Source organism: Calonectris borealis, chromosome 15 (assembly GCF_964195595.1).
Source record: "Calonectris borealis chromosome 15, bCalBor7.hap1.2, whole genome shotgun sequence".
NCBI lineage: Eukaryota > Metazoa > Chordata > Aves > Procellariiformes > Procellariidae > Calonectris > Calonectris borealis.
In genome coordinates, this window is record NC_134326.1 from 22,692,068 (window position 1) to 22,713,191 (window position 21,124).

Consider the following 21,124-nt stretch of genomic DNA (forward strand, 5'->3'; position numbering starts at 1 on the left):
ATTAATGGCTGTGAAACGTTCAGGCAGAGCAGTGATTCGCGTCAGGGAAAAACCCTGGAGGAAGTTCAGTCATCAGAGCAGGGTCTGAAAAGGGATCGGGAATGAAGGCATGAAGGGACACCCTGGGCAGCAAAAAGAAAACAAGATCCTGAGCAGATGCTCCCTGGAGAGCCTTGTTGACGCTGTTCATCAAGTAGGACCCACACGGCATTGCCAAAAGCCAACCTGGTGTGACCGGGCCCTGGCAAACACTCGACACAAAAAACTTCAGCCCAAACCAGTAAAGTTTGGCAAATTTTTAGCAAAATTAAATCAGAGTTCAATAATAGGAAGCATCATGTAAACCCAGTGATAGCTAATACTACCCACTCTGCTTACAACTCTGCCATCTCTCAAGATGAACCGCCAGCTTCAAACTGCCCACGCAGAGATTCATTGAGACGCCCGGAGGAAAGTGCCACGCGTTGCTTTGTTCAGGGGAAAGTGTGAAATTTATCATATGCCTTTTTATTTTGCTTTCCTTTTTCCCCTTACTTCAGACTGACAAGTGCAAATTAAAATTTCACACCCAGCCTCAAGCAGGGAGCATGAAATTCTGATTTGGGGGATTTAGGTAGATTTCTCCAGGATTACAGGGGCGGCAGTTGCCCAAGTCAGCACCACGGAGCCTGCCCCGGCCAGCCTGCCCTGCCTCAGGCAAACGTTTAATGGGGAGAAAATGCAGATGTAGCACTGTCTAACAGCATTATTGCACAGGCATATTTCTATTTTTATTGTTGATAATAGTAACAAATATTTATACCGGAAAGTACCCTCAGATCAATCGACTTGAGGCCATAGACACCACGCGAACGGACGGCTGGTTCCCAGTGTCAGTGCAATAGGGCCACTTGCAGGGTAGTCAAAGATAACCAGAAGGTACTTACATCAAAACATGTAGAACTTAACACATGATCTGTACTGAACACAGGTTTTTACTGTGCCCTTTCTAGAAACCAGAAAGGATTTATTACTTTGGACCATTTTTTAGATATTCCCTGTCCTTAGAAGCCTATTGCTGTTTTCTCTCCCTGTGGAGGCCCCACTAATCTACTCCACGTTCTGATGCTGACCTTGACCTCTTGGGCACGGTTATTCCATGCCAACCTCAAGAACACTACTGGCGTTGCTAAAGATGAGCCATGGAAAAGAGACAGAAAGAAAAATGATTTATAATTTTGGTATTATGAGGTACTGAGCATCTTCAGCTCCTTTGTAACCCTTTGCCCCAGATCCCTTAGCCCTCAGAGACCTCTAGAGATGCACAGTGAACACCTCCTCCATCAGTGCCTTCTCTTTCCTTCACAATTTCGTTGGACAAGTCACTGGTCCTTGAGAGAGGACTCTCTTGTTGAGACCCAGGGTCACTTCAGTACCAACAAAGAGCAGCAAAGGAGGGAATGGCTCAGCAAAATTCATGAGATGCACTTTAACATGCCAAAAGCATACCGTAACACTCTACCAAACAGGAGTCCCTGGGAAAGTTCCCAGTAAGCTCAGAGGAGCCACAGCTTCACTCAGGTTTGATTGTCCCAAGTTCTCTCCTAGCCGTTGGGTAGAAGCCTGCATTTGGCATGGTGGCATCTCTGATTGTCAATTTTTGACTCTCCAATTATTTTATTAAGCAAAAAAGTGATTTCCAAAGCACTTGGGTGAATAACATTAATGCTTTGAACTTCACATCGATTCAGCCTTATCCCCATTGCCAAACTGCTGCAACACAGCAGTGCTGGATGAGAGGAAACGAGTGGATGTTAGCAAGTGCCACTCGCTTCATTACCTTGAATGGTGGAGCTCCATTTTTATAACGTTAAATTCCCACCAGTTCCTGCTGACATTCATGATTTAACTGGCAAGGACTGCAGCGAACTGCTGAGTAATCCATTTAAAGAAATAGGTTGGATATATTAGCGAAGAATTTTCTGGCACCAGTTCCTGCGTTTTGGTTAGTATATACCGCAGCACAGACATCCAACGATCTATTTTCCTCTTTGCAGAGAACAACATTCTCCCCATTTTTGGAGACAATCTGGCACATGGAAAAGAAAGAGGTGGGACCGAGTCAGCTCTCAGTTGTGCTGGTAGGTATTTAGTGTCATCTCAATGAACTCAGTGGCTTTGGAGAGTTTTGGACCATCAGCAGTGTGGTTGAGGGAAGTTATTGACACAGTAACTCTTAAAAAGCCTCCATATGACAGAGACCTCAGAATTCAACACCTGCATTATTAAGGTTTTTGTTTGTGATTATATGTGATTAACTCTGAAACCTTTTTTAATTCAAAGTCAGGATGTGATGCCATTCCAACACCACACAGTCACAGCACTTCTGGAAAAGTATCCTTGTAGTATTTTCTTTATACTACACCCAACGTCAGGACAGCACTGCAGGATTAACAGCGTCCTCTACATTTGAATATTGCTTTGTCCCAATTCCAAATCTATAAGAAACAGCCCTGCTCACTCAGGATGTTTTAATCACTGAGACTTATTCAGGAATACAAACGTATGAACAAGAGTCATTCCTCCCTCCAAACACCACCAAACCACAGCAGAACATGAACTCTGCTCAAGGACACACACTTACTCAGCTGATGACTACGTTGCCAAGCTGCCTACCCATTTGCTTTATTTTTCTTTTTCAAGGGTGTGGAAATCTTTGTTCACTTAAAGGCATCCTTCTGGTTTATTGTCCTAGATCACTTACCTTCTGGGTGATGACTACAGTTAGTGAGGGTACTAGGATAAAGGTGCCTTATCCCAAGCAGAATTCCTCTTCCCACAGAGCTCAGTTACACAACGACACAAGCGAGGTTGCATCATTTTAACTACAGGAGGTTACATTAGTACGATTTTTGTATTTACATAAAGATGAAGACGAAGAAAAAAAACAATCATCTACAGGAACTAAAAAGTACATCTTGATTGAAAGATGGCTGAGACAACCTGATAACAGCTTATGTGTCTAGAAAACACTGGCACATGGAAGGGAAGGATTTTTTTTTAAGAAGAAAGTGGGGGACGGTTAGCTACAAAGGATAGATTGTGAAAAATTATTAAACCTAGACCCAAGAAAACATTTTTAAGCAGTAAGATCATTTAGACTACAATGTAGGCTCCAAGTGCAAATTGTTGAATTTCTTTCTCTGGAATTCTTTTAAATAAGTCTGAACAATGCACAGGAGGGAGTGGTGGTGGTACACGGGCTTGGGGTGCACCAAAGGACCAAAGAGATTATTTCCTCTGATACTGCTATACAAGTGACCTCAAAGATCTGGAGTATTTGGCTTCTGAATCATAAAGAATTCTCATAAACACCTCACATTCTAACCACATTTCTAAGGTTTTGCTTACACTAAAAAATCATACATCAGATGGTACGCAGAGCGGCACGATGCAGGGACAGATGCGAAGAGAGAGGAATCATCTGTAACCATTGCAAAGCGTCCCTCCGCGGGGAGTCCTGCGTTTCGCTGGGTTACACAGCAATTATTAAGTACATTTCCTGCCCATTTGGTCAGAGGGAGTGAATATGCAGAATGGAAAGTAACAGCCTCTCAAGACGAGTAAAATTTGAGAATACCAACAGTCAAGAAGCAGATTGGAAGTATTAAGTCAAAATGGGACTTTCATTTTAATTCAGCAAACCATTATCAAACACTCAAAGCTAGGAGAAAAATACAGCCAAAACCAACTAATAGCAAGGAAAATGCCTTCAACCAAACGATCTGACTGAATGCTTCTCCACGCTCACGTAGGGAATGTACGAGTCTGTCCAGTCAGGAACTTAGAGCCTTTGTGATAAATAATTTGCACCAAATTTTCAACTTCATTTTTTAATTATTTTTCCTTCAGCTAATTATACATTACTTGGAAAATTCAAACTACATTTCACTCCTGCTTTGATAAGAATGGTTAAAAAATAAAAATAGGCACTGATTTGGGCCAAAATTTATTGTATTTTTCCAGAGGGGAAAAAAAAACAAAACCAGAAACAGGAAAAAAGAAGATATACCTTTGTGGGTGGCCTCCTGCAAAACTGGCAAAAGAAACACACTGCTTTCCAGTTTCACTTCTATATTCAGACATGTTTGCATAACTTTTGCATTTGGAAAGGATCTTTCATATTTCAGGGGAAGATGGTTCTAGTAAGAAAAAATTCTTTACTCAATAACAAGTTCCTTTTGTATTCTTCATTTTTAGTTTAGCAAAGAAAGCTTCACCTTGTTCAACAACACAATCCAAAAACCACTGAAACTTGATTCTTATCAAACACAATCCTAACAAAGCTCTTGAGAACAGCACATCCTTGAGACTAAGGTTCTGACAGTAGTTTGTTCATCCAGGTTTCCTCCTACTTCTGCTCTTTATCTTCCCAGAAATTTTGCCCAGGTGGAATTAAGAGAACACTGGCTGTTTGTCTCACATTTCTATATGTCCAGATGTCTGACCAAGCTACTGGTATTTTGGACCACTCCTCTATGGAAGAGCACTGGTCATGAGGTGACCAACTCCATAAGTGCAATAAATCTAGTGCAGCTGCAACGTACTGGAACAAGCGAGCCACACACGTACCCAGTAGATTTGAGACGTCCTGCAGCGCTGTCTCACATGTGCAGAGCATGCTCTAGAAGTTCCCGAGCACACGCAGCAAGCAGGACGCAACTGGTATGTACTGGGTTTACAGTGCATAGCTGGACCAGTGGTGCAGGACATGCACAGAGTCCCACACATCTCGCATATTAAGACCCACACAACTTGGACACTGCAGATTCACGCCGGTCAAAGCACACACAGATCCTTGTCTGGAAAATTCTGGACAGAATGACGACACCCAGGACCTAACAGATTTGTCCAAGTCCTATTAAAATGCGTTAGAAATCAGGCGACACCGAAATTCTTCATGAAACCTGATCATTTAGCCATAAGGATATAGACTTCTTGCAAGATACAGCTAAATCAGCAAAGAACAACACTTCAGATTGGAAGGCAGATTGGAAGAATCAAGTTTTTTGACACTGCTTAATTAAGCTATGCTGCTTTTCACACCAGGACTGCCAGCAGAAGGCAAAACATATTGCAAGCATACAGTTCTCTCTACAACCAGACACTAAATGGCACTCCTTCTTCGCTTCCCCACTCTGCTACGTGCTGTTCCACCTTGCCTACCAACCGTCCTGGCAGGGAACCACCGTGCTCTGAGCGTGCACCAGAGCTGCTCTTCCCCAGGAACAAGGTGAGTTCTGCTGCTGTCCCCAGCCAGCCTGCCCAGCAGCCGACGGAGCCCCTCAGCCGGCAGGGACAGGGCACCACGCGCCTGTACTCTAAGCAGGAAAGTCTTCTCCTGGCAAAGGGCAAGAGCACCGAGGAATGAAAGCACCTGCAGCAGCGGTGTGTGTCTTTAGACCCCTCTGCAAAGGGGGAGCAGATCCCAGCCTGGATTTGCACGGCAGCCCCTTCTTCCAGCCCGAGCTCAGCACTTCCCAGGGAAGGAAATTCACCCTGAGCTCTTGGCAGCGTTTCTGAAACATCCTGTTAATCAACTTGAGGTTTTTAAGAGCAAAAAGTGAAATGAAATGAAGTCCAAGGGCTTGCCCTGACTTTGTCATTAAAGCCATTGTGAGGGGGAAAAACAAGAGGAGAGCAGCTAACAGAGGTCAGACCAGGAGCTTCGACGTGTATAGGTGCCTTATTGATCCTCCCTTCAGATCCTGAAACCAATAAAATTACCTTCTTGAGATCCTTTCTATAGAGGTTGACGACAGTAATTTCTCCTGGGTATCCAAAGAACTTGAAACTTGTTTGGAAATACTTGAACTATTTACATTTATTATAAAGGAAGTGAGAAAGGTATTTGCACGTGACAATGACTTTTGGAAGAATGGGGAGAGATCAGTACTGCAGGACACTTTTGGTGTTAGAGCACAGGGAAGTGTGTTCCTTTAATGGATATTTTAGGATTTGGGGAGCAAGGATTGCCTTTTGGTTTTGTGTTTCGAGCCAAATTTGCCCATGAATGAGACATTCTCCTAACTGCTAACACAATGACGTCAAATTCTTCCAACACTTTCCTATAAATTGGAAGAAAACAAAATGAGAGCAGCAAAGGCCTCATGCAACATGACATCTTGGTATACAGTGGTCAAAATATTGAGGGGGTATGACTGGTTCCTTGAAAAAATGTGGATGAGAAGCTGAAAGATACTGAGATATCTGGGAAAGATTGAAATCACCAAGACATCACCTGGAGACCTAAATCAGACCGATTAACTGTTGGTAAAAAAAAAAAAAAGAAGTGGCTCAGCTGGATGAAACAAGAAGAGAGGAACTGGAAGAACAAACCAGTAACAACAGAATTGAGGAGTAAAAATTTTAGACTTCTTACAGTTACACTGTAGAGTTTAAATAGTTTTAGTGAACTGAAGAAACATACAGAAGAACAGCCCAATGCTAATTCAATCAATTATTGAAATCAGTTGAGCAGTTTTCAGAAAATTGGAGCAGAGGTATGAGAATAAGGTACTACTACATGAACACAAAGCAGTGATTTTTGGAAAGTACTATGGGAAAGGAAGGCACTATGTATGTCCTGCAAATTGGATTAAAAACAAAGTATGAATGGAAAAATGAGATTAAGCACAGCGAAGTGCATATCCCAAAAGAGGGCTGTTCAAATAAAATTCAGGAAATTATTTAATCAGAAAGCACCAGAAGGAATGGAGGTGCGATTATTACTGACAGAGCTAAACAAAATTACATCCCAGCTCTGAATGCATCTGTAACAAACACTGGAGGAAGGCGTACCTGACCACGTGATAGGAAGAAAGACTGCGCTCATTAAAAAGGAAAAGAAGCAGCTTGCACTGAAAGCCCAAGACATATAACTTGGTCACTTATGATCTGGAAGCTTCTTATCAGATTCATTAACGACAAATTGGTTGAACTGGTTGAAACTAATGACGTGTTTCTTGAGATGAGGAAGGGTATCGACAAAGCGTAAGTGGGGAGTGAAAAAAAAAAATCATCTCACGGTGGCCGAGCTGCTGAAGGCAGAAAAAGGCTCTGCCTGAATGCTGAGCAAATTACATGAATGTGTATGACACTGTCATACGCCTGTGTGCTACGTGATGAAAGCACATCTGTTGCAACTGCACTGTCTGTAAAATAGCACGTAAAAGCATACAATCCATGCATAGAATGCAGTGGTAAAACAGTAAGAAAAGAAAGAATGTTTTCCAAGGGCTCTGATAATTTTTCATGAACAATGAAAGGTGTTGCTGTCTCTTGGTGGACAGAAAAGGGGTGTCAGAGAGTGAGGAACCGACATGGCATGGCTTCGTTAGGAACTCCTGGCTCCATTCCATCACGTCCATAGATACCCTCCATCATTAGGAATACACAGGTCATATTCTCAATGCTCAATTCTTAACGTAACTTCAAGTTACAGATTGGTTTCACTGTGTTCAAATGAATCTCAAAGTAAATCATGACACCCAGAAGGTACAAAATTAATCAAAACAGAAGCAGACAAAGACACTTTGCAATTCAGGCAAATTCAGCCACCCGGTTTCCCACAGCCTTGCACTGGGTCTGCCCCCACTAACCTCACTGGGAACTTTTCCATTAAAATCAGTGTGAACAGGATCAAATGCATGGCCTGGCTGAACCCTATCCACTTGCCAACCAGTAATTTATTATTACAAAGGCAGTTCCCAGAAAATGCATTCGTATAAGGTCTGTGAGAATTAGCTATCACATAACATGCGTTGCCTACTGGGATTTTGAAAGAGACACTGTAATTTATTTGGTGGGAGTACAGTTCCATCTCACATTGCAAAGACTCTAAGCTCTCCTTTAAAAACTTCAAAAAATTGAAAAGAAATAATCTTAAGGAAGAAACGTGGCCTTTTAGCTAAGGGATGCTTTTTCCCAGAGATTCTTGGAAATGCCCCCGCCATCACTTCAGAGACAATCAGGCTTTCCAGTTGTCTGACCTGAGACCCATAAGGACTGTAAATCCTACTAGTGCAATCAATCTTATCTGCTGCAAATCTCAGAGCTTAGATGCACCAGTTTTCTTGCGAGGAACGCTCTGCCCTTTGCCCATGCTTTCCACCGGGGTTTCAACAGCACAGACGACCATTTAATCCTCTTCAGGACGTCTGATAAGAGGGTCCCAAATGGAACAGCAGGCAATCAGTTATTATGGACCAGCAAACACCTCCACATAGATCTAAGGCTTAATTAACCCAGGCAGTGCGCCCTTCCCACCCACATCCTACCATCATCGCCAACAGCCAGCGTCACAGAAGCACGAAGGCAGCCAGGTGAGGCTCTCCTGAAGTCTGTTAGCACCTCTAATAAAAGCGTTACAGGAGTTGCTACAGCAGTTTTACAATCATCCTACCTCTACACACATCCAGCCACAAATACAAACCAGATCCACAGCCAAAAAATGGCAGAAACTAACCCTCGGGGCTGTCACTTGATGTTACTCACCGTCAGTGGAGTCTTAAACAAAACTCCCACTTAACTTTCAGCCCCAACTTTTTTCCGAAGCCTGTGTTTCCTCATCTGCATTTTGTTGCTACGCTGTTGCCCGTATGTTTTGCAGCAGACTGATGGATTTTGCCAGTCTTCCAAAAATATTCTGCTTCAGTAATTTATGACCTGCAGGTCAGTATCTGAAACACTACAATGGGTTGCCATGGAAATGTCAATACCATCCGTTCCTCTGCACACATGCAATTGGGATATCCAAGAAAATTACCTGGAAATTTAGAAATTATATTCAAGTCATCTTACGGTCACTCAAAATCAGATTTTCCCCCTTTGTTATATTTTACACTGGAGATTGAGCAGCACTTTAGGGCTGCCTAGGACATTTAATACCCCTAGCTAGAGCCTTTGGGCTGCCTTTTTCTAACCATTTCATAGTTTAACAAGTCTCCAGAGGCTCTGCTTAAAGAAAAACAAAGCAAAAAATACTTCAGCTTGCAAGTAGAATATAAAGTTAAAATGTATGACTTTCAGCCTGCTCTTTAGTCAGCACTTTCTTAAGAGGGATTGGGAAAAGGCTAAGTTGAACTGGCAGGAAGAATGGCCAGCGAGCCTGTGAACAAGGATTCAAGCCCAGATTTAATCTATGGCTTTACACAATACATCATTTTAAGCTCAGATCCCGGGAAGAACTGATTCCCCAATCCCCATGAAATCCATTTTTTGATGTATCGAAAAAATATCTGCTTTAAAAGCCACCTAACAAATATATTCAAGCCCCAAATATCTAGGGTTTGGCACACCCAGCTTCAACGTGAATAAACGTGTACGAGGGCACTGAGACGCAGAGCAGATCTCTGTAAAATGGGAACCAAACTTCTGCCCTGCTCCACAGGGAGAAAGACATGCCCGACTGTGATGTGTTCATTACTATATATAACAGCGTCTCTCTAAAAAAGGAAAACCCGAGAAAGAAAGAAACCCAGTAGGATGAATGAACTCTGAACACTATGATATAGTGAAGCTCAGTTAGACAAACAGGATTGCTGCCCACTCAGCAACAACAAAACACAGCTCATGAGATGCAATTCTCAGTGCCTGTTGATTTCATGTACAGTAAGTCAGTCAAGGGCAATTTCTCATGTCACTATTTAGTTACCATTGCTACCAGTCATACCAGGTGCTTTCCCACGAAGTGGCCTGGGTTTGCTGACCTACGGAAGACCGACGTTTCCAAAATGTCACCACTTCCCACATCCAAAGACCCATTCAAAACCCACGTCACTTAAACCACACTGCCAATTTATTCCGAAGATACTTCACAAAAAAAGAGATCAGACAGAGAAAACAAACCAGTGGTTCGTATTTCTTTAGAAGTCTAAAAAAAAAGTCCCTACACCAAACTTCCTCTGCTGACTTCCCTGCGAGGCGCGCGAGCTGGTTTTTGAAGGGATGCGCAGGGACGGGCGTTTTGGGGCAGCTGCTTCAGCCATAACACATTTCTCAGTGTCTCTCACCATTCAGCCAGCAAGCACCGTCAGAACATGTCAGTAATATGCCTCCACATGTACAACAGGAGAAGAGATCTCCTTGACAGGCAAACAGACGGGGTCACAGAGTGCACAGATACCTGACATGATTATAAATTTTAAAAATTCCCACAGGTGGCAGTTCATAGACACCACTATTAGTGTTTTCTTTTCAGGTTGCCTTTAGGACTGAGCATGTCTTATGTGTGACTTGTTCTTTGGATAAAAGAATCCTTCCTCAAATGTTCTGTAAATAATCACTCCAATTTTTAAAAAGCTGGGATTGTTGAAGGAATGTTAAAATATTAGGGTTACCGGCAAAAAAAAAAAAAAAAATCCACGTCTCTCTTAAAATTGACACTCTGTAGTGGCCAAACCCTGCAAAATGGAGCAAACCCAGGGAAATGGATTTTGTTCCACGGACAGCTGTCTGAAGCCCAGCAGTGCTAAAGCAAGCGATCCTTAGCACCGCGAGGCTCCTGCAGCACGACAGCCTCTGAGCGGGCCAGCAGCGAGGGGCTGTGGAGGCTGAGCTGCTGAGGACCGCTGCTCCTAACTCCTCCCTCCCACTTGGTCCTTTGGGATTTCTGGCCGCCTTTCCGCACGCACCCATCAGGCAATACTGCAAAGGGCTGCTGAGAAACCTTCGCTGAAGAACCACCTACCTATGGAACCGTCAGCTCTGCAGTTGAAATAAAATCAATCCCTAACCCCCTCGCCATCCAGATTGTGATTAATAATTTTTCCCCTTGAAAGCACTACACATTGCCGGGCAGGCGAGCCATGCCAGATGGTCCGAGCACACACAGAGAGCTGGAACAAGTAAGTGACTGCACAAAAGCTCACAGATAAAAGGAAGAGCAAAGATGCATTCCAGGCCCTTAATCAAAGAACCTGCTGAAAAATAAACAGTAGACAGTATTTAACCCATTCACAAGCACTACAGTTCCAAGAGCCGCGGAACACCACAGACTAAAAGAGGAACCCCTTGGTCTGCAAGAGACTTCACCCCTCGCACGGGGATGGGACAAGTGGACAACGGAACCGGGTGCCACTCTCATGAGGGTCTCTTGAGACACGCAGCCAGCATGGAGCAGGGTCTCCACAGGCACTGAGGAAGCAATGCCGTGATTCAGTTGCCTGCCTTGGCGTTGTTGGACCATCCAACAGCCTCCAGCTGGCGACTGCATCCCTTTCAGCGACGCGGCTCAGGTAGCAACAGCTGGCGGAGGGACCGTGCGGCCGGCGAGAGGGGGAAGAACTAGACTGTCATTAGCACAGTGTCAGGTTGGTTCAAACCAATTACCAAACCACCTCTTGTTCTTATTACGACAGTAGAGTTTCAGCAACAGAGTATCAGGGTGCAGGTCTGTGCAGGCAGCGTTGCAGGGCTCGAACTAGGCAAGAGCGTCACAGCAGCGCCGGGATGTGACGGTAAGTCGCTGCAGCAGCTTGTGGCTCCTGCTCACGTGTGGGCCTGTAACAGAAACGGCTCAAATCCAAGAAGGCACCTCTGTATTAACAAAATCATCATTGTTCGGCTTAAGAGTACATCATGGTGCAAGTCAGCCCTGCAGACAGAATATTTTAAATCTAATATGCAAATATTAGGTAACACGACTCCTGAGGTTTATATTCAAATGAGCAAAGACAATTAAATTCAAACTATTACCAGCAAACATGCATGTGGGACTTTGTCCCATACACAGTTTGGGATGGAATATTTTGGAAAATAATTATACATCATTTTTAAGATGATCATTGAGAAAAATCAAAGTTTGCGCTCATAGTTTGCTGTAACATAGTTTCTGCTACTGCTTTATCCCGCTGTTTCAAAACGGTGTTTCTGCGCTATAGAAAAGCACAAATTTTCAAGAAGAAATTAATTTACTACTGTCCCAAAGTGCAGATTCAAAGCAACTGAAAACAGAAATTTTACTGTTTTTTTCCTGGGCTAAGATCCTCTTGACTTTTATAATTTCAGGGAAGCACAGGGGAAAGGAGACTTGCACTAGCTGAAATGAAAGTTAGCACTGCTGTTGCTTGCTTTTCAAGTGAAAGTTATTTTTACCTAAAAAGTCCAGGCAGCCCCAAGTATTGCTTAGGGAATTCAAAGCACAGAGGACACAAATAAATAAGCAAGAGTCACAAAACAGCTACAGAAAGTTATTACCCAACACAGGCTCTAGCTACAAACCAAGGCACCTAATTCATACCAACCACCGGGTTACTGCAGGTGTACTCCCCAGCCTCCCGCAGAGCGCAACACATGCTTTGCTAAAGCGTAAGCATCAAAGAAGCACGTGCTTCCCTGCTCGGCACTGCACCTGCACACACCATGGGAAGAATCAGGCCCGAAGAGCTGCATCCCCCTCTCACCCTGTCTCCAAAAGGCTCTGCACCCTCTCCCTCTGGCCAGCTCACCAGCAGGTAGTAGTGGCGAGCAGGAGCTGTCTGCACTGCTAAGCTCCCCCAGCTCTGCTGCGTCCACCGAGCCTCCGGGGACCTGTGATTGCAACGGGGAAGGGAGGCAGGACAAGCAGTCGTGGCTCTACTGGGAGATGGGTTTAGGGCAGTGGAAGAACAGCCTTTAAAGGCAACAGTGCATAATGCAGTGATTAAAGGCATTATGTCATACATAACCTACCATATATACGGTCAGCTAAAGAAAACAGCCCTTCACCTCAGGCATTAGCTACCTGGGCTTTCGCTTTGAACGTGCCCGATGAGCACTGTCCGTGCAGCACCAGCTCCGAGGCACTGAAATACTCTCCCTTTAACGGCGTTGAGCTCACAAGCAACACAGCGTTTGCTTGTTCGTGCTTGGTGTACAGTAGCCACCATGAATTAAATTAGTGCAGAGGAAGACCAAGCGATTTGTTTCTCATTCTCCAGCTGGGTCTCGCACTGCTATAAACGCAGTGACCCTTCCAGTGCCCCTTCTGCAAGCACCGAGATACCACCAGCAGCACACAGCATTGCTCCATGGCCGGCCACCGAGGAGCAGATTTCACACAGCTGAGAACAGTCAGAACCAGCTGGAATACATTTTTAATCCTTGGACCACTTCACAAGGCCTCACATGTGGCTCTTCTGTTGCAAGAAACGACAGAAATTTAGATGTTTGAAGGATATCCATCTCCCTTGCAACTCCGGGCTTGCCCATTGCTTTCATTTGATGATGCCTGGAGCTTTTAGCCTGATCAAACCACATCATTATCATGGACAGCAGACAAAATTTATGCCGCTTTTAGTCAGAAAACATTTTAAACAGAAAATGTTTATCGGCATTTTCTACTAGAGCTTATTTTAGTGACACATACCAGATGCTATTTTGCGTATTGTTATTAAACACAGAGTTTGAATCCCATGGTACAAAACAGCAAACACTACATGCTACCCATATTTTTGAATTCTCGGTTCCAGAATCCATTTCCTAAACGGAGATATGGGTTGCAGAACACTTTCAGTTTGTCAGGACAGAATATTAAGGTCTTTCTGTGAACAAGTTTCTCCCCCTTTGTGCCTGGCAGAGACATCAGAACCCGCTGGATCATTGCCATCCTCTGTCTTTCTCAGCAGGTTGGACAACATGAACACAGCTTGTAAATAAACAAACCCCAATAGGATGACACTTCGCAGAAAAACTCACCAGTAAATGCGAAATTGCAAAAACCGTGTGGGTGCGCACATACATTTTCATGAGCAAAACTCCTCACATGCCTGTGGGCGGCCGCAACACTCACACATGCAAGCACTCGCATGGGCTCCGAAGGCAAGGTCTGACTTACGAACTGCTGCTCCGATGAGCTCTGCTCTTACACTGGGCTATTACCAGCAAGAAACAGGATCAGCTTTCAGTAAAAACAGGGTTTATGTTACTCTTGTCCAAAAGGCAAATATTTTGTTCTCTCCTTCCTCCCAGGAGACTGAGAGGCTAAATTCATTAAGGATTGTGAGATCAATGGATATTATAAGGAAGAATAAAACCGAACCTTACTGAAATCTGTTGTAAAATGTTTTGTCTCTATAAATGTGTCTATAAACAAACAAGCGTTGACTAAATGTAAATGTAAACAAACAAGCGATTCATCAAACAGTTTCACACACCCCTTGTGCTGAATTAATTGATAGAAAAATGAGAAAAATAAAATGAGCACTTTTCCCATGTTTTCATCAGAGCTTCTCACAAAAATTTTGCAGGAGTATTTATTTAGCAACATTTGGTAATATTCAACTCCAGCTCTAAGCTGTTCACAACAATCACTTAGGAGAGCCTTATTACGGTGTCTGAATTCAGTAGAGAGGCTAAAATGAACTCATCAGTTGAGAATGAAATTGATTTTATTTTTACCTTAGCTAACGATACAAGCAAATCAGTGACATTTAAATAAGAACAAATAATTAAGCTGTTCACCTTTAATTCATGCATCTGAAAGGAAGTAACTTGCTCCAGTAACTTGCCTGATAACCAAAACAGGAACCCACCTCCATTCAGAATAAAAAACATTTAGCCTAAGGTACATATCTGAATCCCACTGGAACCAATTTGACTTAGGTACCTGCTTCAAGTTAAGCATGCCCTTAAGTGTTTCTTTGAAGTCTACACGGATCTCAACCTACCTAATGAGAAAGGCGGGGACAAATACAGAAACCGAGCTTCTTAACATACTATTACTATGTTCCTGCACTCCATGTTTAGCCACAGTTTACTACAGTTTACTGCAGCTTTGTGGGGTGTCTGGGAGAGGGAGACGACAGCTCAGCGCCAGGAATCCATAGCGGAGCTGGCCCATGCGGCAGCTCCCGCTCCAGCCTCTGCCCGCTCCCGTCCCAGCCGCAGCATCGCGGCGCAGCACAGCGCTCTGCCCCGCTCGCGCCGCCCCACCGACCGCACTGACCTGCAAGAGCGTTTCTGAGACTGGTGAGACAAAACGGTGCTGCAGCCACTACAGCGTTTGAAATAATGAGGAAGTATTTAATGCACGTTCAACCGTTCTGAAAGCGGTTTTTAGCATCTGGGAAAGGAGATGGTTTTTAATTAAAAGCAAAAATCCTTTGAAGCTGCAGTATACTTTCCAAAGCACTCGAAAATTCAAAAAAGCCCACTGTAAAAGTAGCCCACACGGCTCTACTGTGGTCCTGATATGCATGCGCATCACCACGCTCCTTTAGTTACATGAGCGCTTCCCTTCCCCCCACGCCCAAAAAACCACAGCAAAATTACTAGTATTAAAAAAGAAAGTTCAGTTATCTTCATTATAATTTCATTTCTAGGCAAAAGAAAACTGACTGTCCCAGAAGCACGGGACAGGTTGACTTTTTACCTGAGACCATTCTGTGGCCCAGCTAAGGCCACTCGCTGTGAAGGTCTATGGTAGAAAATACCATCAACTCCGGAAAAATGAGGTTATTCCTTGTATCTCACACCAAGCGTATGTAAAAGCATTGTTCATTAGCATTCACCTAATCATCCCAGATGATTTATTGCACTGTTATAAAAATAGAAACCTTTAGATTTATCCTAAAGTTTCGTATTAAAATTCCTGCAAGAGTCTTATTTGCCTGTGCTAGCAAAGAACTGCTTCATCAGCTGCGCCTGTGGTTGGGAAGGGTGACATCGATGGCCTAACACCACTCCCTGGAGACTTGTTTTTTCATGAGGGCATACATAACCTTGCTTCTTATTCAAAAGTTAAATTGCAACTGAATTCTCAATCTTTCTCTTCCCAGAAAAGCCCCATGAATCTGCAATGTGAAATTCAGAGAAAACCCAAGACAGGAGAAAGACAGATGTATTTATCATACACAGATGATGTAGGAAGGAGACAAAAATATTGTCATCAGTGCCTTACTGACTGCAAAATAAGGGAACAGTAATTAATCAGCAGGAGTACATGCTGAGAGGAAATATTGACTGAATTTGGAGAAACTTCAGTTTCCTGAAGGAACTGTTCCCCTGCAAAGGTAACCGGGAAAGTTTCTGCAAATTAGAATGGCAACCAGCCAGCCTGCAGCCATCTGAGTGTCGTTTCAGGCAATCCAGAAAAATATACACCAGATGCACGTTGGTTTCTAAAAAGTAATTTAAATACATTAGTAAATCAATGGCATTGACAGTTTGATGGACTATGATGGAGGAGTCTTCCTCTGAAATATCATCTTTAAAACCTGCAAAGCTCTGGCAACTGAGTTGTTACAACTTTATCATATTTTTAACTTTCTTATCTTTTCCAACATCTTCTAGTGCTTGGTTATTTCAGCTTGTATCAACACGGATTTCTCTCCTGCTGAACTGGCCCTCAACCCCTCAGGACTCCCCAGCATCCCATCAGCGTGAGGAGGAGGAAAGGCTTTCGTCCTTCTGCGTCATGGAGGGGCAGGATTCGTCAGTAACAGGACTGAGGAGCAGTTCTGTTCTGACCAGGTTTGAGTATCTGTCAGAAAGGAGCTGGTTGCCTCTATTGAGTAGGAGCAGCAACTTATTTTGGTCCTTTTACCTGACTGGTATGTGTCTATGGCCGGGGAGACGTTAGCCACCCTCGACATAAAAAAAATGAAACAGTAGTAGAATTAAAGAATCATAAAGAAAAGGATGGGTTTTGCCCCAAGAAGTACATCATGGGGTCGCACAAAATGATCACGTCTTTCAGCGCCAAGCCACCACCCCTCTGAAGGTCTGACCACAAGCAAACCCAAGTATTGGTGTGGGAAGGGGTCACAACTCCAACTCTCCAGCAGAGGCTGTGACTGTCCATCCCGCCAGCCCCGAGCGTATTCATGATGGGACTTGTGTCAGATTGGCTTGGCCATTCCAAGGGATTTAATTGGCAGTTAAAGAAACAACAATCTGCCTGGTTTAAGCACATTTGGAGAGTTACCTTGCTGTCTTCCTCAGTAATAAACTGTTCTTGGCTGAGGTCATCTTTCATCTGCACAGTAAATAAAACTGTCAACTAAAGTTGAGTTTCTGTTTCTCATCAGTCAGGCAATACAATAAAACCTCCGAGCAGCATATTTAGACAATGATTTTGAGAGAGAAAGCAAACCTTAAGGAAGTTTTAGTATAATCATTTCCTCTCAGTTGATCAACATAACAGACACAGTAATTTAGCTGGGGAAATGTGATATAAAGCTTACAAGCCTGATAATCAGATTGTCTTTAGAGACAAAAATCAAGCTGGTTTTCCAGACCTCACCATAACCATTAATTAAATACTTACTGTCTCTTCACTTAACATCTAAAGAACATTTAAGCAAAAATCCATCAGTTTAAAGAAAAAAAACCAACCTCCTCTAGCTTGTCTATTTAATTCTAGTTCTATCGTGTAGGAAGTTTTACTGCTGTCAAGCAACGTTTCTCACCTTTTTAAGAAGGAATTCAACTGGAAATATTAAAATATTTTCAACATGCTGCTTATTTTTATCTAGAGGAAGATAAATTATTATATGCATGCAAGTCGTAAAAGCAGTTGCCGGAAAAAATAGGGTTTATTCCCACCATACCTGCAATACATCAACCACTACGTGAAAATATTTCTCTTTCCAAAACAATTAGCCTAATTTGTAGTGAGCTCGCACAGACTTTCACAATACTACTCTGCTGCAGATTATTACTTGCCTAAAACATGATGCTTACATTTCTCCAGTACATTAACAAACAGCATTGTTTGAGAGGGGAAAAAGAGGTAGAAATATTATACCCTTTACTCTGTGATTTTCGCAAACACCAGATAATCCTACACCAGTCAAAACACAATGATTCAGGCTGCCAAAACAAGTATTTACTTTTCCCAATATTCTGATAGCGTTTTACGTAAACACAAAAGCAAACCTGAAATCAGACTACTGCTCTGCCGCTCGTTTCGTGCCCGATCTCTCCGGGCACATTCCACTTCTTAAAACCCAGCACGTCGGCAGAGCCTTTATAAAAGAAGATGCATACCTTGATCTCTCCAGGGCTTAGGAGGTTGTGTCTTTTGTTTGTTCATATTTTTTAAACAGATGGAATAAAATCTCAATTTCCCTTACTATAATATAGAAGATAGATAATAGCATATGGAAAATCCTAGAAAAACCCTGCTGTCAGGTCCACCTCACCGTACCTGTTAGCACAATCTAGAATTTACTTCCACAGTTGGGGAAACGCTTTTTTTTTTTTCTTTATGCATAAATCCACCCTCACATTCAGCCAATGGATGTTCCATTAGTCCTAGTTGTCTTTTGGGGAAGACCAGCCGCCCATCAGCCTCAGGGGCCTCTCTCCTGCAGCTCCGTGCTGGAGCTCTCTGCCTGGGCAGCCATGGGGGCACGCACGTTGACTCGGGGTACCGAGACCGCCCACAAACCACCACCCAGAATAACTGCATTTAGGAGACTATGTCCCTGTGTGGATTCATTACCAGAATAACTAAAGTGAGAGCAAGTTTGGCCCCGAAGCCTCAAATGCCTAAACAAGACCACCCGCCCAGGCGGCACGTTGGGCGCGAAGAGCTCTTCACTTCTGCGTGGACGGGAGGCGTGAAGAGCCCCAGCCCTGCACGGCCCTGGGCCCTGCGCTGCTGGAGGTCCCTGCGCCCAGCTGGCATTTTCTGCTCCACAGACCCAGCCCCACTTCCGCAAGTGAGCGCCTGGGGAGACTTCCCTCACAGCAGCATCCCAAGGGACCCACCAGCTGTGGGAGTAAATCCCAAAGCCCCTGTGCCGTGCCAGGTCCGGTGTGACCACTGCCCAGGACAAGCCCCAAGTCCTTGAAATGACGACTGACCCACCCAACTGCAAGTTCATGGAGCTTTCAATTCCTCCACCTCCTGTTTCACCGGGGAGGGAACAGCTTGTCCTATTTGTTGGGAAAAGAGTGCCAGAGACAGGAATATTTATAAGGAATTTGTATCTATCTATCCAAACCCAAACATTCAAAAATCATGACTCACAATCCCCTCCCAAATCATGGGATTAGATTAACATATCATGGGATTTTGAAAGATGCTGTCTTAAAAATTATGGAATACTATATACTTTGTGTTACTCATTACTTTAAAATATTTACACAGTCCGCAACTACAAAGTTTTTATCAACAGTTAAAAGAGCCAGAAGCTCACCTAGGAAGAAAAAAAAAATAATCATCACATATTCATAAGATTCCTGGAGGCTGGACTTTTAAAACTAGTCCAAGTGTTACAATTCATCACATGTAAATGTATGGGACCTGGCAACAATGCCGTTGTCTCCAGGGTTGGTGGAAGAGGGGGAGTGCTCTTGGTTAACCTTTTTTTTTTTTTAATAGATACAGCATGCTGAAAGCGCCCTACTAAGTATTTCCTAAATAAGCCCGTTGATTAATTTAAAGCACTATGGAAACATGCAGCACTGCGTGCTTATCAATGCCCAGTCACTAAATATTTTGACGTTTGTTAACCAAAACTAGATGCATTCTGGAAAAAGACAAACTGGAAAATAAAATTACAATTTTTGAAAGCATGTCCTTTCCATGCCTGTTGCCTAAAGCAAATCAGAGGTGGGAAGCCAGGTTTAATAAAAAGTAGAGGAGAACACTTTTTGAGAGGCCGTTCACTTCTTCCGTTAAAGGCAAAGAGAATTTCATGGAAAAAAATCCCTGTACAGTATAGTGGGTTTTTTTCCAAAATAAAAACTAATCTTTAATCAATTTTACAAATCAAAAGATGGTGGATGGAAGGGAAGATTACTACTCTTACTATTTTTTCCTTATTTTAAAATTTGAAATGTGAAAAATCACAACTACTCCTACCTACCACCGACAGCTGCTGTTCCAGACGTGGTCGGTGCTACGCCTCAGCCTGGCCTGCACGAGTTCAGCCTCGCTTTTGCTTTTTAATGCCTCAGTGCTGGCTGAAGGCTATTATTACTTGGTGCCTTTGTACCAGAGCCTACAAACTTCGGTCCTGAGGCAAGCGCACAGCGCGGGTGAGGTGACAGACGCAGAAGTCTGGTGGCATCGCACGCCGCACGCAGCTTTGCCGCCAGTCGCGGCGGGCAGCCCACGAGCACCCCGCCGTCAGCTCCACGAGAAGCCACGCCGCACGGCGCTGCATTTCAGAGAGGTGTTCTCAGATACTGCTGCCAGAGCCTTCCTCTAGCAGGTACCGCACGCCAGTAACTGGAGCTGATCTACAATTTATGCTTTTCTGTGTACCAGACTCCTACTCCTGAGGAATATTTACCATCCAAAAACAAAAATACTGCCATAAGGTGTGAATAAAATCACGTCGCTTTTGTTTAAGAGGAAACACAGTGACTGGCTGATATTTTCCAACACTGCAATAATTTTATAAACATCTACTAACAGAGCAACGTCCATCCTACGATTCTGGGATTGTGGCACTCAGACTCCTGTGTCCCCCAGCTCTGCTCCAGAACGAGTACGAAGGCAACCAGAAGAGCCCAACACAGCACTGCGTCAGTCACAAAATTCATGGGTCATTTTGATGGCCAAAGTGGAAAAAAAAAAGTTAGTTGAACGCTATTGCTTGCTTTCTTTTTTCGCCCCATTCCAACTTGAACATTGAGAAATTTATATTGTTCACTTGGCCCTAATTTCAGTGCCTCATCTCTGTGACTATCTGTTCCTTCAAGTGGTTTCTGGGGATTACTATATGTAGGAGTAGAGTATAGCGTAGAATTTTTACAACAGGTACCACACTTTCTGTCTTTTGAAAATGATTAAGGTAGAATAGTAGAGGGATGGGGATCACTGGGAAGATTTCTACAAAGGACAATCTAACACACTGCATTATACTTGAAAACGTATTGTACTGAAATAAGGTAACACTAGGTTATGAGTGGCAAATAACTCTGCAGTTTGGTACATACATTTGGAACAAAAATGTAACTATTTTGTTGTTTCCACTCAAACGACCCAGTTAATCTCAGTGTTAACATCAGCTGTCAAAACATCCACTTACCAGATTGGCATCCCTTATTTATTCAGGAAAAAAGAGTGCAACATCTGAGCAGTTACCAGAGAAATAGAAAATACTACATAGAATGGATGTTTATGTTTAGCTCCTGTTATTCCATC

At 43.4% G+C, this 21,124-nt stretch overlaps 1 protein-coding gene across 1 annotated transcript in view; it reads right to left on the minus strand.

Moving 5' to 3' along the window:
• Positions 1-21,124, minus strand: part of ADAMTS2 (ADAM metallopeptidase with thrombospondin type 1 motif 2) — a 184,116-nt gene that overhangs the window by 92,179 nt on the left and 70,813 nt on the right. The window lies entirely within an intron of this gene.